Source organism: Notolepis coatsorum (genome assembly GCF_963971535.1).
Source record: "Notolepis coatsorum genome assembly, chromosome: 2".
NCBI classification, from domain to species: domain Eukaryota; kingdom Metazoa; phylum Chordata; class Actinopteri; order Aulopiformes; family Paralepididae; genus Notolepis; species Notolepis coatsorum.
This window is the reverse complement of record NC_140166.1, coordinates 101,137,228-101,152,593: the sequence shown is the minus strand read 5'-3', so window position 1 is coordinate 101,152,593 and position 15,366 is coordinate 101,137,228. Positions and strand designations below refer to the sequence as shown.

At 47.8% G+C, this 15,366-nt stretch overlaps 1 protein-coding gene across 1 annotated transcript in view; it reads left to right on the top strand.

Annotated features, from left to right (window-relative positions):
- LOC311223474 (C-type lectin domain family 18 member A-like) overlaps positions 1 to 15,366 on the top strand; it is a gene marked incomplete at both ends in the record, with an annotated part of 94,180 nt that overhangs the window by 77,972 nt on the left and 842 nt on the right. The gene's annotated exons all lie outside the window — the stretch shown is intronic.

The window sequence follows — 15,366 nt, the reverse complement described above, 5'->3', positions numbered from 1 at the left end:
TCATATTACGCATGAAATAAGAATACAACCTGAATATTAGGAATTATATCTATTGTACTCTGGTAAGGTAGCAGGGGATACTGGTAGAGGGTTCCCACCGGTTGTAAGCCAGCAGGGGGAGGCAATGCTCTAATGCAAAGTCTGGTTCCACGGGGACTCAATAAGCTCTTGCTCGGGGAGGCGGTGTTACTCCCTGTATCAGCGGACGAAAGGCAGCCGCTGTAATCCCAGTATGCGCGCAGCACAGGTGGAAGCCGGTCAGCCTCTCCAATAGAGACGGGCTCGAATGATGGTCCTCACGGTAGATCCCACAGCAGTGGGTGTAGACGATTCTTATCCTCTCCACCAGCCTGGTACAAAGCAATAATAATAATACTCCAGCCGGAAAGGGGCTCCGCATTCACCGGTGCAGATCCTCCGGTGCGCGGTACTCCACACCAACCAAGTTGAACTTGACGTTACTCAACCAAGCTCTGATACTCCACTATCCTATTCGCACGCGGCTATAAGTGCTCTATTTAGACACACAATTGCTCACTTCACTTGGTCTTTGACTCGTGATGAAGGCTTTTACTAGTAAGGAGCGAACGATACGTTGAACAAACGTATTAGGATAAACAAGACTCTATCTTGGGGCAATACGAGCCCTACTTCACCGCACGTTGCATAGTGGGTGAGGCTTCACTTGTTACTAAGACTGAACTGAACGGACTGCGGACTGAACTACTTCTGTATTCACCTGCGCCATATTTATATGTTGGGCGAACAAACTAGTACCAGCCCCACCTCTGTCTCGTAGTCCTGGGCAGAACCGGGCATGTTGAGACAAGCCTTGACGGTAGCTTTGAACTCGACTCTGGGGGTAAGACACTGGCGCTGGTGGCACGCCATCCAATAAGAGAACGAAATATTATGGTCTGTAATAGGTTAAAGGGATATTCCGTGTATATGTACAAAGAATACACAAGGGATATCAAACGATATACAAATATTATGCAATATATATCAATCAATAAATACATATATTCGGTTTAATCTGACCCTTTGTAACAGCATTCATAATTCATATATACACCTCCGACGCTGCAGCTGGACCCTACGGCTCAATACAACGACGGCTCAATATCGCGGCCTGGTGGATGGTCGGGCGAGTTACACTCGAACAACAGGAAGTGGGAGGTGTGCGTCGATTAAATTCATCCGGCCGTCAGACATTGTTGCAAGGCTCCCGACAGATACTATAGTACATATGGATTGCTTTATAAACTTAATAATCGATATGATTTCGGCATTTATTGCGACATACAAACCAGAAATGGACCTAGGCGATCGACGTCCTATACTTGGGATATTTCACTGCCAGTCTCTTTGATGCACGGTAAGAGGACGCTAACGTTATTTTCAGCCCAATTGTTTATTCATTTCACTGCAAACCATCTGATCAATATATCCACCCATAGGCTACTACATAAAGCATTTACTGACGATCACTGAATTATAAACGACCCCCCTCCCCTTTCCTCTGCGCATGATGACGCATAACGTATACGATCATATACAGTTGAATTTTTCTATATAGCGTGTCTAGGGAATAAACGGCAATCGATAATCTATATATGCGTTTAGGCCTATAACTCACGTTCTCGAAATTACTGCAGAAAACGATAAAAACATACTTAAATTCTAGAAGGTATTTTTGTATGAATGTATGAATGAAAAACTATAACGTTCCTACATCCGGAACGATAGATAATCGATGTTGAATGGGCCATAGTAATGTCAATTTAGCAATACAATTTAAAAAGTTATAGCCCTGCAAAGAAGGTGAACATCTCCATAGGCTTTCAGTGGTGGCAGACTGGCTATATTGATGGATATAAGTTATGGCAGGGAATGTGTTAATAATAATATATATATTTTAAATACTAGTGAAATACTGCCTCACTAGTTGTCATGCAATAACCTCCACTGCAGTACAGTCATAGTTTTGTTACATCAATGCTGACCTTTACTGTGCTAAAGAGTGGACGCTAGTGAAGACACACATATCACAGTGTAGGCTATATTTAACTATATATATATAATTAGTAAAGGACGCTTCACATATTTTCAACCTTTAATCCTATGGTTCTGTTGTGTGGAGGACATGTCTGACATGTAACTCACTAATGTGTTCTGTGTCTCAAGAGCTCAGCCTCATCAGCACCCTGATAAATTCCACCTTGTGACGTCACTGAGAGGAGAGCAGACCTCTAGTGAACTGTAGACAGAGAAGAGAGCAGACCTCTAGTGAACTACAGACAGAGAGAAGAGCAGACCTCTAGTGAACTGTAGAGGAGAGCAGACCTCTAGTGAACTGTAGACAGAAAAGAGAGCAGACCTCTAGTGAACTACAGACATAGAGAAGAGCAGACCTCTAGTGAACTGTAGAGGACTGTGAACTGTGAACTGTTCACTAGAGGTCTGCTCTCCTCTACAGTTCACTAGAGGTCTGCTCTCCTCTCTGCGACATCAGTGTCTCCAGTTCACTAGAGGTCTGCTCTCCTCTCTGTGACATCAGCCAGAGGAATTTCTTGGGGTACCGATACGGCTGAGCTCTTGAGACACAGAACATGTTAGTGAGTTACATACATGTCCTCTTTAGTGAGTTACATACATGTCCTCCTCACAACAGAATGTGTTAGTGAGTTACATACATGTCCTCCTCACAACAGACCGTGTTAGTGAGTTACATACATGTCCTCCTCACAACAGAACGTGTTAGTGAATTATATACATGTCCTCCTCACAACAGAACGTGTTAGTGAGTTACATACATGTCCTCCTCACAACAGAACGTGTTAGTGAGTTACATACATGTCCTCCTCACAACAGAACGTGTTAGTGAGTTACATACATGTCCTCCTCACAACAGAATGTGTTAGTGAGTTATATACATGTCCTTCTCACAACAGAATGTGTTTGTGAGTTATATCAAGAATCAAGAGGTTTATTTGTCACATACATACCAGGGCATACATGTCCTCCTCACAACAGAATGTGTTAGTGAGTTACATGCATGTCCTCCTCACAACAGAATGTGTTAGTGAGTTACATGCATGTCCTCCTCACAACAGAATGTGTTAGTGAGTTACATACATGTCCTCCTCACAACAGAATGTGTTAGTGAGTTACATGCATGTCCTCCTCACAACAGAATGTGTTAGTGAGTTACATACATGTCCTCCTCACAACAGAATGTGTTAGTGAGTTACATACATGTCCTCCTCACAACAGAATGTGTTAGTGAGTTACATGCATGTCCTCCTCACAACAGAATGTGTTAGTGAGTTACATGCATGTCCTCCTCATAACAGAATGTGTTAGTGAGTTACATGCATGTCCTCCTCACAACAGAATGTGTTAGTGAGTTACATACATGTCCTCCTCACCACAGAACCATGGGATTAAAGGACCACACCAGTCAGATGATCACATGTCCTCCTCACAAAAGAACCATGGACCACACCAGTATGATTCTGACATCTCACCATCACCAGAGATTGTCCATGTCTTTAACACATGTAAGTGTATGTTGTGGTAGATCTCAGCCTACCTTTCACTCTGCCGTTGATGTTGAAAATGGTTGAAATATGCTCCATGAAACTTTAAAGTCATTAGGCATAGGTTTACCCTTGTGAAAATCACTGTATAGTTTATTTTCACTAATGTTATTGTATTACTCCACTACAAGCTGTTCAAATTCATGCAGCATCTGGGAGCACCCTGGAGTTAATAACAAGCGCACCCAACTGAATGCTGAAGTTTGCCATACGGAGCTTCTAGTAAGTAGAGTGTTAGCAAAAGTTAAACAAGTGGTTATTATGTCTAGCAACTTTCAAACAACTTTCAAGACTCATGGAGTATTTTACACTCCTTTTCAACATTAATGGCAGCATGAATGGTGTTTAGATTAGATTAGTACTAGTAAATGAGTACTACTGAGTAATAGTGCTAATCAGAGTTGTAGTATTAATATGTACAGTGATACAGGTACAAAGACACTATGGTAGTAGTAAGTCATACTGGCCAGCAGCATAACTAGTAAGAGTAGGTAAGGGATATGTACAGATATAGATATATTTTCTACAGATATGTAAAAAGGATATGTACGGTAATTATAATATATGTATACAGTAATCTAGACAAAAATATACAGAAATATATGTATTTCATCTCAAACACACATGGTATACACAAAATACAACATGTCTTAAAGACGGAGTTAAATTCCAGTAATGGTGAGAAGTAAAAATTAGACTGGCATGGTCCTTTTAAAGTTGGAAATTGGCAAAGTGCTTTCATGTCTTTTCTGTTGACCATTGGTGGTTTTCTGTTCTTAGCATCAGGTTGGAGGCTGGTTTTTGAAGTACAGTCTCAGTTTTGTTACATCTATGCTGACCTTTACTGTGCCAGCTCAGCAGAGTGGATGCTAGTGAAGACACACACATCACAGTGTAGGCTATATTTAAGAGTACATTTGAAGCGTTGGACCCAAATGCACACTGAGCTGGTGTGAAAGTGCCAAATACACACTGTGATTCAACGGGATTGTAGCAGTGCACCTCTCACAATTCTTTCTGTTATATTCTCTCTTTGTAGAAAACTAGTTTTTTCAGTTGTTTCTGTTTTTTGGGGGGGGGGGGGGATTGCGTTTAGTGGGTGTGTCTGTCTGTGTTTGTCTGTGTTCTGTCTCTTTGTCTGTGTGTGTGCCTGTCTGTCTGTGTTTCTGTCTCTCTGTCTGTGTGTGTGTCTGCGGTGGTAGGCAGTGCTTCACTAGTAGTAGTCTTTTGTCTGCAGCCACCACTGGTGCTCTGTGCTTGTCAAGCAGGTGTCCCGCCCGGCCGACGCCATGAGGCGAGTCGGCCCGGCAGGTGGCTGGTGGGCTGTTAAAGCCTATACCGCCGCGGTATAGAATTAGCAGCGACTGGCAACATTGTTCGAATTGATGTTTTTTCTGTCAAAAATGATGTCGGGTGGTGGGGCCTTAGGGCCAGCCGACGTCAAAACATCGCGCAGGGTTTTGAGGTTATTAGCTTTTGACCTAGCCGCAAGCTATAACCGCAGGGAGGGCTAGGATGCTGTCAACGCTTGTTCACAGACATCTTTGGTTGGATCAGTCTCCCCTTGAGGAGGAGAGAAGGTTTTTCTCTCCTCAGGGCTCCCCTCTCCGCAGAGGGACTTTGGTCTTTCCGCAGGAGCGCAGGCAGTATTTGACCTAGGCTCCACACTGCGCAGCCAGAGGTGAGGGTGCGGCCTCGCCAGCAGCTGTGGCGAGGCCCCCGACCAGCGGCCATGTTTCCCCCGCCTGAGGTACCCTGGACACAAAGACAACAGGTGATCACAAGGCCGACAGCCTTGGCGGCCGAGGGATCGGCTACATTAGATGAGCACGCCCTAAAAAACCATCGCCGTCTAGCTGTGTCTAGCTCGCTCTCCGGTCACTCCCCCCCCAACACCAGCGGGATACAGGCTCTGATTTGTTCCCTTTGGCTGTGGGCCGCGTGCCTTCAGTGAAGCACAAGCGGCCCCACGTTTCGCTGCTCATGGGGACAGGGGCTGACACCCAGTTGCTGGCTAGGCCCTGGGTCTGTCCGTGAGAATGCTGTGCTGTCAAGCGGCTCCCACGCCACACATTCTGTGTCTGTGTTTGGTGAGCCTGGTGTTGTGTCTGTCAACGACGAAGGTTGTCAGCGGGGAAACTCGAGGCCCAGGGGGTCGCAGCGTGAGTTCCCCCAGCCCCGCCCTCGCCAGGCCGGGTATCACGTTAGTGCCTCCCTCGGCCGGAAGACCGGCGGTGGTCAGTCAGGCGCGCGTGATTTGGGTGGTAGTAATATCACTGCAGGGCTACGGTGTGTAGGAACCCACCCTATCGGGCAGTGTGGGGACCACACGCCTTGCATGTCCAGCTGCAGAACAGATCCTCAGCAGTCCATGCCGGGGAGAAGCAAGCCATCGTCGTGGTCCCAAAGGTGGACCCGATGCGTGGCGTTTCCTCCCGGTATTCTCTGGTGCCCGAGAAATATCGGGGGGGGGGTGTCAGACCCATACTGGACCTGTCCCATGGAAGGTTCAGAATGTTGACTGTCTCCCACCTGTTAGATGCTGTCAGGTGGGGGACTGGTTCACCTCCATAGACCTGTAGGATGCGTATTCGCATCCCGATCTTCCATCCTAGGGCTTACCTATGCTTCCTTTGCAGGGCTTAGCATATGGGTACCAGAGGCTGCCGTTCGGCTACTCTCTGGCTCCCCGCATCTTCACCAAGTGCGTGGTGACCGCGCTGGGGCCTCTGTGTCGTCGGGGGTTACGAATTGTATTCTACCCTGGACGACGTTCTGGTCCTTGGCCGGTCAGGGTAGATCGCCAGGTCTCATACCAGGCAGGTGGTGTCTCACCAGCCTGGCTTTTGCTGTAGACTGGAAGTGGAGTACTCCTCTTCCCAGTCAACGGGTGGAGTACTTGGGCTTTTTCTAAGCTCAAGGTCTATATGGGCATCCCTCTTAGAGCAGCGGCGAGTGGTTGGTTCTCGGCGCACTCGGGAGGTTCCATCCTAGGACGGTTATGGCGCTGTCCGTGATACGCCTGCTGCTGTGGCCCCTCTTGGCCTCCTCTTCATGAGGAGGATACAGAGGTGGTTTTTCCCAGTATGGAAATGGACCCGGTGAGAGACATGTGGAAGCGGCTGAAGGTTCCCATGTCAGTGCTGGGGGACCTCGTCCTCTGGGAAGGGCCTGGTGCCCTCACCAGCGGGGTCCACGTGGGCAGCAGGCTGTCACACGTCATGGTCTTCACCGACGCCTCCCTCATGGGATGGGGGGGGGGCGTGTCGGGCCAACGCAGTAGGGGGCAGCTGGCAAGCCATGCTGCCCGGTCTGCGCTACATTCAATGTGTTGGAATTGAAGGCTGTCCTTCTGGTCCTCAAACGGCTCGGCCACCTTGTGGTGGGCAGGCATGTTTTGGTCAGGACGGACAACACGACGCTAGCGTCGTATATTGTCAGACAGGGAGGAGTGCGCTCCCCCCATCTGCACCGGGCAGCGGTCAGGCTCTGGCTATGGGCGTTCTCCATATGTGCTGCCTGAGGGCTCTCCACATCCCCGGCAGGGAGAATGTGGGTGCAGGTGGGATGTCGCGGGGCGGTCCTCACCCTGACGAGTGGGGACTATGTCCAGACATAGTCGGGCAGGTCTGGGACCGATTCCGTGGCCGTCCGGGATTCTGTACGCATTCCCCCCCTTACACCTGATAGCTCAGCTGTTGGGGCGGGTACTTCGGGAGCGTGGGACTTGGTCCTGGTCGCGCCGGGCCGGGTCTCAGCTGTGTGGTCCCTGGCCCTGATTCAGCTCTTGGTGGCCCCGCCGTGGCCTGTTCCGTGGTCACCGTGGGCCCTCTCTCAGGCACGCGGAACTCTGTTCTGCCTCCTGTTCTGGGGCAGCCTCTAGGCTTGGCTGCTGACAGTGTGAATCTGGTGGGGATGCGTCTTGACTATTCTGTGGTTAACGCTATCCGGTACGCGCGCGCTCCGTCCTCTACCGTGGCTTACGCTGGGGAGTGGCGTATGGTCGAGTGTGGGGGCAGAACATTGTTCAGCCACCCTCTCGTGGAACATTCCTGCTTGGCGCTCGGCGTCTCAAGCCTGTGGAACGTTCTCTGTCTCCGAGTGGAACCTCCAACTGGTCCTGGGCCGGTTGTCGGAGGCCCCGTTTGAGCCTCTTGAGCAGGCGCCATTGGAGAAGACCGCGTTCTTTTTGGCCATCACCTCCGCTAAGCGCGTGGGTGAGCTGTGTGATCTCTCGGTGCGGCCTGAGGCATGTCTATTCGGCCGATAGCGGTGCGACTCTGAGGCCTAATCCAGTCTTCGTGCCAAAGAATATCCGGAGCTCTTTTCGCTCCAGGGATATTGTGGTTCAGGCGTTCGTCCGCCTCCTCACGCTAGTGAGTTGGAGGCGGGCCTTCACCTGTCGTGTCCTGTCCGTGCACTGGGGGTTTACCTCAGGACTCAGGCTCTCAGGGCTTCCGTTCAACTGTTTGTTTGTTACGGTGGCCCAGAAGCGGGTGAGGCGCTGTCCAAGCAGCACCTGTCACATTGGTTGTTCGGGGGTGTTGCCTTTTGCTGCATGTTGGCTGGACAGGTCCCCCCTCGGGCTGCTGCCCTGTTAGGGGGGGCCTCGGTGGAGGACATCTGTGCTGCGGCCTCCTGGTCCTCCCCGGGTCCCTTCGTTAATTTTTACCTCATGGACATGACTGGGTTCTGTCTCCCAGGCGGTTCTGAGGTCTGGGACCTCTCCTGCGTCCTGCCATTTGGTGGGCTAGCAGGGGTGTGTAGGTGTGTGCCACAGGGTGATGTGTCACACGTGGTCCGCCTGTGCTGTGTGTTTTTCAGGTGTATCTGGTTCCCCCTTTTTCGCACTTTGGTGGAGTTGACTGCCTCCTCCCCTTCGTTAGGACGAGCGGGTGGACGGGACTCCCCTCCTCCCTGGTTGGGGTTTACAGGGCCCTCAGGGGGTACACTTGTTGGGCCACGCGTCTGCTCTGCCCCATATCTCATAATGGCGAAGAGCGAGACGCGATGGCCAGTATGATAATATAACGAAAGGTTATCCTATAACCTAGTTATATGAATACTGGCTGAGCGTCTCGCTCTTAGCGCCCTGAGGTCCCTTGGTTGGGTTTTCAGTGTTGGAAACTTTTTTCTGAGGAAGGTAGAGTGTGACCATGTCCGGCGTCATATAGTAGGACGCCGGGGCATGGCCTGGTCACGTGCATGTGAGTGCAATTGTTTGTTCGATAAGAGATATCTCATAATGGCGAAGAGCGAGAGGCTCAACCAGTATTCATATAACTAGGTTATAGGATAACCTTTCGTTTCTAGTTGTGTTATAGTTTCTGTTTGTGATGTGTGGGTAAGTCTAGCAGCACCATAGCAACACTCTCTGTCAGGAACCGCTCTGGAAACATTGGGGACTCATGTATTGTTGTACACACACACACACACACACACACACACACACACACACACACACACACACACACACACACACACACACACACAGGGGTGTAGCTCCAGATTTCTTTGCCATTTTTTTTATTGATGAAAAACGCATAATATGGTTTTTACCTATACATTCGGATCAGCAGTTCAGCACCTGCACTGTTGGTGGGTGAGCCTAGTAAAGGATGTCGCATTGCGTTCATCTTCAATGAATGGACGAATGCAATAGTCTACCAAAGCCCCCCCTCTCTCTATATATATCTCACACACACACACACACACACACACACACACACACACACACACACACACACACACACACACACACACACACACACACACACACACACACTTCAGAAACAAACATAGTATCAATGAGAGCATCAATAATACACCTGAGTGATGTCTAGTAAAAAAAGAAAAAAAAATGTGGGGCCCCCTTCCAGTGCTGGGCCCTTGGAATCATCCTAAGCTACCCCCCCCCCCCCAGCTACGCCCCTGCACACACACACACACACACACACGTTTAGGCTTGGAGCACATACACCAGTAGTTACCTAAGCACAGCTCCCATCCCTGAAGTGACAACGACTCACGCATTTTAATGATGCACTCAAAAACCGATGGCACTCCATTCACTATGAAAAAGCCCTTTTAGCGATCAATACATGTCAGCTTTACAATCGCTCGCAATGTTTACACACACAATACACACGTTTCACATTGATCAGCAGGAGATGAGGAGGCCATATTGTTAGTTTGGTTTTGTTGTGTGTCTTAGCAGGTAGCTAATTTTCAATCGATCCCCTCATACCCGTCAGTGTTGCTATCGGTGAGGTGACATTTTAACGGTTTGTTGAGCTTTTAAAAGCCAAAGCCTTTTATCCCCGTGTTTTAGTAGTCAGTAAACGACAGCTTCTCTCCTCTCGGAGAGATCAATTTGGGTGGAACAGCAATCATTAGACCCTTTTACTACCACACTACCAAAGGGTTAACCCTTTCACTGCGACAATACAGAAGGTAGTGTGGTAGTGAAAGGGTTAATAATGACTGGATTAGGGGTCTTAGGGTTCCTCTAGTTTACTTTGAACTAGAAATAACTGCTTCCAACACCAGGAATGCCCTCCAACTGACTCTGAAGCTGAAGGTTATATATCGTATAGCTCCGCTCTGCGTCATACTGTAATACTCTTCCATGTCAGTATTAGCACTGAATACATTTTCACATGCACCTTTACACACCTCATCTGTCTGGCCACACCCCCAACCGCCCCTCTACATAAGCAGGGGTGTGGCCATACTAACAGCTCCTTCTTTGTTTTTCACCACGGCAAGTGCCTGTATACACCACTTTGAGACTGCTGAAATATTGAAGAAAGGAGAGGAGCTGCGTTGACATTGTTTCTTGTTTTCTCTCACCAATTTAAGAGAAAAAAGCTAAGTTATAATGTCTTCTCGCAACGTCACCCTTCACCAAAGGTTCTCCATTGCCGCCTGCGTCGTGGGGCTGCGCTGACTCCGCGGTCATGGCAGTCAGACGCACCTGATCGGCGTCCGGTGGAGAGTTTGCCTCTCTGAGGAGCTGTTGAGCCAAGGCCGTCTCCTGTGAGATGGCCTAGTTCCAGCTCTGGTTCCCCCGCCGGGGGGCGGTCGGCCGATAGGCTCCTCTGGTAGCGGAGGATCTGAGACGCAAGCTCTTCGCCTCTGCTCGTTCCCGTCATAAGAGGGTGGCCTGCAGGGGCGAACGGCCTGGCTTTGGTGAGCTGCTGGAGCCAGACGAGGGTGCTTCTGCTTCTCCTTGTCCGATGGAAACAGAGGATTTTATGGTGGGAGCGGAGGCACTCTTGTTTGACGCCCCGGTGGGGACGCATCACTCTCCCCCTCAGGGTGTGGCAGGAGGTGGTATGTCTCCTTGGGGTGCCTCGTCCTCCGGTGTTGGGTTAGAACCTCTGACTCGGCGACGGGATGCCCTGCTATCAACCGGATCGGATGGTGGCACCACAATGAGTGGCAGCCTCCCGTACGTGAGGGACGCAGGCTGCGTGGAGGAAGGTGCGCATGGGGAATTGCGTGCCTTGTTCCCGGAGCTCATGGCGGCAGCCACAGCCGCTAATGGCGTGCCGTTGCCGCAGCCACTGCCTGCACCTGTCCCCGATGACTTGATAGGTCATCTCTGGCAACGTCGTCCTGTGAGGGAGAGGGGCGTTGTCTGCCCATTCTTCCCCTCAATGGAGGCCTACGTGCGTCAGGGACAGGTAATCTCCCGCATCACCAGCCTTACCCCCGCCTACGTGCAAGTCACGCGGGTGGTGGGTTTGATCGAGGGACTGAAGGAAGGGGTGCCTCGGCTTGATAGCCTGATGGCATCTCTCCTTTGTCCTGAGGTGGTGTGGGAGCCGTTGCGGAAGCCTGTTCCCCAAGGGAAATCGGCTAGGCAGTTGGCCAACTGGAGTGACCAGTCATTCATCGCCTCGACACAGAGCCTAGCTGCGACATCCAACATCGCGCAGCTGGCACGCTTCATGTCAGGGATGATGGCGGGCAATGCGGTGCTGGACGCTCATCAGTTCCTGCACGCCCAGGTGGCTGGAGCCATCCTGCACCTGATACAGCTGCAGGCAATCACCGCCGGGAAAGTACGCGCCCTGGCCACTCTAACCCAGCGCCACCTTTGGCTGGAGCAAGCGCGGGTGCCGGAGCGGAAAAGACTTCCCTTGCTCACGGCCCCCCTCTCCGATGCTGGGCTCTTCGGGTCGGCAATGCAGCTGATGACGGCTGCGTACAGGGACATGGAGGAGGAGCGTGCAGTGCTCCAGCCCCATTTTCCCCCACCCGATGTTGCCGGTGAGGTTCGACGGAGGCCACGTCGTCGGGGACCCGCGACTGTCGCCACCGCCGCCACCGCCGCCACTGCCGCCACCCTTCAGCCAAGAAGGCCAGGAGGAGAGAGGGTGCCTCGACCGCCACAGCCAGTTATATGAGTATAGTGACGCTCTGCGTCGGACTCACTGAGGACCCTGTGGTCTTGCCTTTGTGGTGAAAGACTTGGGAAGGAGCTGTTAGTATGGCCACACCCCTGTTTATGTAGAGGAGCGGATGGGGGTGTGGCCAGACAGATGAGGTGTGTAAAGGTGCATGTGAAAATGTATTCAGTGCTAATACTGACATGGAAGAGTATTACAGTATGACGCAGAGCGTCACTATACTCATATAACTATGGTTATATACATAACCGTACTTTCTTCTTTCTTTTTCTGCATTTAAAAGTATGATCTCTGACCACTGTGTGTTGATTTTTTATGGTTTATTCTTACTTGTGAATCTACTGATAACTGTGTCTTGTTTTGTAAGCCCGTCATCGCTGTAAATGAGGGTAACCTCAGTGTCTCACGATTAAATTAAATTATGTTTGATATGGGGCCACGGTTGGATGGAAAGGACAGTTGGCTTGTAAGTAGGACATTATGGAACATAAGTAGCTGAACATACTGGTCCACAATCAATCATGTTTTTCACAGATGCACCTCACATAAAAACTGTTATCTAGTGTGTGTACTGTATGTGCCTTTGTTTGCAATGTAATAGAATTGGTCTTTGAATAGGAGGGTCTTTGAATTGTACGTTCAGCTGGAGGCTTAGATTTATCGAGCTGCTTTGTTGAAAACGAATGTGAGAATGACTTTACTGCTTTTGCATTTTAAATTGAGGTTTGATAACAATGATAACAATTCTAAGAACCAAACACAACACTGACTTACTGTGTCCTTCATGTGCTCAGATGAGGGAACATTTAAAGGACGCTTTGTGTTAAATGGTAAATGGCTGCATTTATATAGCGCTTTTATCCAAAGCGCTTTACAATTTGTTCCTCACATTTTTACCCATTCACTCACACATTCACACACCAATGGCAGAAGCAACCATGCAAGGAGCCAACCTGCTCATCGGGAACAATTAGGGGTTAAGTGTCTTGCTCAAGGACACTTCGACACTGCCCGGGAGGAGTGGGAATCGAATCGGGAACCCCCGGATTACCAGACGACCTCCTGAGCCACTGTGTTAAGGGTTTGTGTTGTTGTAAATGTTGACACTAAAATGTTGAAAATGTTTATATTGGCCCCAAATATCGGCATTTGGATTTACCAATAATCTGTATCTACCCTGGAAAAACACATTGGTCAGACCCTACTTGTGATTTACATGGGACATAGGAAAACAACTTGAGAATTGACTTGGACTTGTATGTGGAGAATGACTTGAGACTTAGACTGTATGACTTGTGACCCGAGTAAGAGTGACTTGATGTAACACAGCTTGTACAGTGACTCAGCTTTCTGAAAAACACTGAGTTGTTTATCTTTTGCTAGGACTCTACTACAAGCTGTATGTCAAACTTCCACATTCACTTGGGTGCGCTTGTTATTATCTCCTGGATGCTCCCGGTTGCTGCACAAATTTGAATAGTACTGGTCATAATCTGTGACAGAGCATCTAATAATTAGCAGAGATTTTCAACCTCAGCAACAGCTCGATAGCCTTTAACTTTACATCAACAGAACGTACAAAACATTGAGCTACAGTTCATCTCTTGTATTAATTTAATCTTCCAAAATGCTTCCAATGCTTTCAACTCTCTTAGGAAAGAGGTTAAGATATTCATAGGATGAAGAAAGGTCTTGCAAGTCTAGTCAAATCAACTCAGTCTATTGACCATATTCACGGTGGCAGGTGGAAAGGAACCCAACCTGAGCATGACATAAGAGAAAAATAGCTGCCGTGTGATATGGTCAATTGATTTAAAGCTCTTTCACACACAGCGCTTATGCAACCTTTGATTGATTGGGGATAATAAATTACAAAAGGTTATTTTAAACACCTCAAAACCTAAAATTAGTAGAAATAGTCTGTTGTAGTAGTATAGTATTATATTATTATATTATAGTATTACTGTACTTATGCTGTATACTGACAATCTAATTTAATTGAATAAAGGCTCTAGGAAACTAAAAGAAGGAAGTGTCATCACGTCCAAATACCAGCGTTCTATAACAAGGAAACTATAAAATAAGAAAGGGTCATTATGTCAGAATACCAGCGTTCTATAACAAGGAAACTACAAATCGATTTTAATACGAAGCTTCGAGAGAGAAAAAATTATTAAAAAAATAGTAATTATGAATTTTTTTAATTTTTTTTCTTATGTTGTGGGACTTGTACAGCACTTTGGTAAACTTTGTTGTTTTTAAATGTGCTCTATAAATAAAGTGGATTGGATTAATTAATTAAGTAGCCCCTTTCGTGACTGTGACGCAGCCAACAAGGTTTCACTCGGCTGCGCTGCCTGGGTGCAGTGGGGCTGCTCTCACAGCCAACGACATGACATTACATAATTATGTTGCAACCTTCGTCTATCAAGCAAACAATTATATTATATTATATTTAATTTATAATTTATAATTTATAATTATATCAGACAATGCACCTACAAAAGCAGATGATTACAATTAAATTAGCCAACTTGGTAACACATTAGTCACAGCAGCATAGACATAGCCTTATTAATGTTTTGTGTGGCGTCGCCGTCGTGTACAACTACAAGGGATATTCCCTTGGAGATGCATTTTGGAGGCAAAAACTAAATTTTTATTTATTTATTTTTTACACTTCGATTAATTTTTTTATGTTCGAAGCTCATGCCATCGAACGAAGCTTCGAAGCTTCGAAGTATTTAAGACAGCCCTAGTCATCACGTCAGAATACCAGTGTTCTATAACAAGGAAAGTATAAAAGAAGGAAGGATCATCACATCAGAATACCAGCGTTCTATAACAAGGAAACTATAAAAGAAGGAGGGGTCATCACGTCAGAATACCAGCATTTTATGCTCTGCTTGGTGCCACACTTTGGTGTCGGTTCTATTGAAGCCTGTATTAAAATTCTAAATATACAAGCTGATATACAATCTGAGAAGATATATACATCAACTAATATATCAAATGTTAACTAGTTAACAATGCAACAAATTGCAGATGATTCTGGTTTAAATGACGAGGCTTATCCCATTCAACTGAATGTCGGTTGAACAGAAAGTTTCCACACTTGGCACAGACATGCGTTCACGTGCTACACGGTGATGTGATCACCCTTCCTTCTTTTATAGTCTCCTTCTTCATTGGTGTGAAGAAATGTTGTGGTTTTGCAATGAGATGACATTTGGTCAGTGTGTGTGTGTGGGTGAGTATGTCTGTCAAGTCACTTGTATTTATAAAGCATGTGTGTGTATGTGTCAAGTCACTTGTATTTATAAAGCATGTGTGTGTATGTGTCAAGT